Source organism: Seriola lalandi, unplaced genomic scaffold (assembly GCF_002814215.2).
Source record: "Seriola lalandi dorsalis isolate HSWRI2012SDOR001 ecotype SW California unplaced genomic scaffold, Sedor1 jcf7180002050535, whole genome shotgun sequence".
Classification (NCBI taxonomy): domain Eukaryota; kingdom Metazoa; phylum Chordata; class Actinopteri; order Carangiformes; family Carangidae; genus Seriola; species Seriola lalandi.
In genome coordinates, this window is record NW_019521088.1 from 1 (window position 1) to 3509 (window position 3509).

At 41.1% G+C, this 3509-nt stretch overlaps 1 pseudogene; it reads right to left on the bottom strand.

Annotated features, from left to right (window-relative positions):
• Positions 1-8: 8 nt before the first annotated feature.
• LOC111649365 (protocadherin gamma-B5 pseudogene) lies at positions 9-1323 on the bottom strand (annotated as a pseudogene).
• Positions 1324-3509: the final 2186 nt, after the last annotated feature.

Below are 3509 nucleotides of genomic sequence, written 5' to 3' on the forward strand. Positions count from 1 at the left end.
ATGTCAGCTACAGATAACTCAACAGTTTTAGAGGAGGACAGAGGTGGAGAGCCCTCGTCAGTGGCAGTGATTGTAATGTTGTAATCAGACACTAGTTCACGGTCCAGTTGTCCTGTGGTCACCAGAGAATAATAGTTTTTAATAGAAGGAACCAACTTAAAAGGGACATTCTGCTGAATGGAGCAGCGGACCTGTCTGTTATTATCTGAGTCTCTGTCCTGCACGTTAATGATGCCCACCTCTGTACCAGGTGACACGTTCTCAGGTATGGGGTTAGACAGTGATTTCAGATATATCACTGGAGCATTATCGTTTATATCAGTAACATCTATTATAACTTTGGCGTATGAGGTTAGCCCTAAACCATCTTTAGCTTGCACTCTCATTTCAAAAAAACTCCTTTCTTCAAAGTCAATCACACCAGTTACTTTAATTTCTCCCGTTTTAGGATCAATAGAAAAAACATTTACGTCATTGTCAGATACATGACCAAACTGATATGTCACATCTCCATTCACTCCTTCATCAGCGTCAGTAGCACTGACTTTAATCACTATGGTATCAGGAGGAGAGTTTTCAGGCAGACTGGCTTTATAAACGGCCTGGCTAAACACTGGGGCGTTATCATTAGCATCCAGCACAGTGACATGTATGACTACGGTACCTGATCTCTGAGGAGACCCACCATCCAAAGCTGTGAGAAGCAAATTCAGCTCTTTTTGTTTCTCTTGGTCAAGTTTATTTTCCAGTACGAGTTCAACCTTGTTACTGTCAACAGCGAGAATAAAGTTGCCGTTCTTTTGCAGGTTGTACCTTTGAACAGCATTTTGACCTATATCTGCGTCATGGGCCTCCTCGATGGAGAAGCGATTGCCCTTCTCAGCTGACTCCCTAATTTCCATTTCAATCAAATCTTCTCTGAATTTTGGCGAGTTGTCATTAATGTCTTGAATGTGAAGACTTACACGATGAAGCTCCAAAGGATTTTCTAACACTAAATCTACTGTTAACAAGCAAGATGGTTTCTTGCCACAAAGACTTTCTCTGTCAATTCTCTCCAATGCTGTCAAATCCCCGGTACTCAGATTAATGTCACAGTACCGCTTACTAGATCCCTCAAAATCAACACGGGCCTTTCGGGAAGATAAGGTCCTCAGATCAAGACCGAGATCCTTCGCTATATTTCCAATAACAGACCCTCGTTTCATCTCTTCTGGAACAGAATAACTCAGGTCTCCATAAACGAGGTGCAGCGTTACAAGAAAGGAAGCGAAGCAGAAGATCGGACGAAGCGCTGAAAATCCTTTGTCTCTCATTCTGACACAAAACGCGGCCTTAACTTGTCCAACTTATACTGTCCAGTGTGACGAAACAAAATCTGTCCAAAAACAGTGAATAACGCAACACTTCACAGCAGTGTACAGGATTAAATATGATCGGAAATTTAACCGTTTCTCAGAAAGATCTGAAACTGATATCTATGCAGCAGTAGTGGGTGGAGTAGTGAATGCCTATTTTCTGTCAGCCCACAGCGACACCATGAGTCACTTTTAATCTTTACACTTGTATGCAATAAAATATTATTCACTCAGCTTCATGTGAACTGTCTTTAATTTACTTAAAGCTCACACACGATTAATCGATTGTAATTGACTCAGCGCTAGGAATGCAAGCTATGTGTCGTTCACCCAGTACAGTTCAGCCCAACAACAAATGTTACCTTTGATTGACCTTTATATAAGTTGGTATATACACATGAACTAGACTACAGATAAATACATACCTTCTGCCTTCTGAGCCTCTGAAAGAAAAACACAGCTAAACTTTCAGTACAACACTGTAACGTTCACTAACACAGTAACATGCGATGGTAGTTTAAAAAAACTGCAAATAATAACTCTTTATTGACACAAGGCAGTCAGGTAGCCTGTTGCAACAAGCCAAAGATTATATTGCTTTAAAATGATGATGAGGTGGTGGTAGTAGTAGTAGTAGTAGTAGTAGTAATCAAAATTCAGAAGGCGTGGCCATGGAAAAAAGACATCTCTTGCTCCGGTCGTGCCTGCACCCCTTAAGGGTATTTCAGCACCACGGACAGAGACCTTGAGAGTTGAAAGGAATGAAGGCAGAAAGTTACTAAACGCTGTGTTGGTCCCCTGGCCACTGTTCTAAAGTTTTACCAATGTGACTTAGAAACTGCTTCACAAAAAAACTGACTCATCCTTAGACCCGAGGGTTTGGCCTCTTATCTCGAGGCTGGCTCGAAAATAGAAAGCTGTTTCAATCAATTCTTAAGACATATCCAGGAATAAAACACACAGATGACGAAGTAAAATATGTTGCAGTGAACAATGTAGAGCTTGTACAAAACGCTTGATTAAAAAAATCCGCGAAAGCTTCAGTCATTAAATACACTTTACTAGTACACGTCGTAGTAAACAGCGGTATTTTTCCAATTTGGCCGAGGAGTTTTGCTGATGAAGACCGAGTTGAAGGAAATACTTGATTGCAAAGGATTTACTTGATTATAGATCGAAATGGCCCCACTTATGATAACAGCCAGATCTCTTTTGTCAGGGTCTCAAACATTTTCCTTCTCAGCCCGGACCTGGGAATGTATCTCTCATCAAAAGAGCACTGAGCACTATGTGGGAATAAAAGTGGGAAACCCGGAGTTTTGCAAATATACACCGAGTGCAGAGTTGAATGGTTCAGAATGACAGTTAAAAAAAAAAAAAGAAATTAAAAAAAAATAATAATAATTTCCTGGCGTCATTTGAAAAGTATCCAGGCCAAAAAAAAAAATACATAGTCCTTAATAAATTTCACCTGCATTGTGCCGTTCGTTTTAAGAATGACAAAATTCCAGAAACAAACACATGCTGTAGTCAAAAGTCATTCAAAGCATTCACTAACCAAGCCAAATTATAAAATACCAGGGTGTACTGTTACGATTCCTACCTCTACAGATGCCTCCAAGTCTTCAAACGGGTCAGCAAAGTCTGTTGGACTTTTCTTCAGAGTCTGGTCAGCAGGAAGTGTGTTGTCATTGTAAGATGTCACAAACTTAAAGTCACTGGTTCTAGAACCTGTTGTCAGGTAAGCATCATAATTGTAAGTGCTGCGTAAAGTTCCTGTTCCGTCAACATCTGCGTAATTAGGAGGCAGATAAGCGCTGGGGATGGCGACTGCTCCGTCAAACAACAGTCTGGGCTTTCTCCTGCGACAAAACCTCACACCCAGGATGATGATGATGAAAGTCAGAAAAAAGGTGGACACAGACACCAGAGCGATGATCAGGTAAGAAGTCAGTTTGGAATTCTTCTCATCATAAGAAATATCCTTCAGTTCTGGCACCTCAGCCAAGTTATCAGAAATAAGTAAATACATGGAACAGGTGGCAGAGAGAGAGGGCTGTCCGTTATCTTTCACTGCCACAATAAGGTTCTGTTTCATGCTGTCAGACTCAGAAATGTCCCGCTGTGTCCTGATCTCTCCGCTGTGGAGAC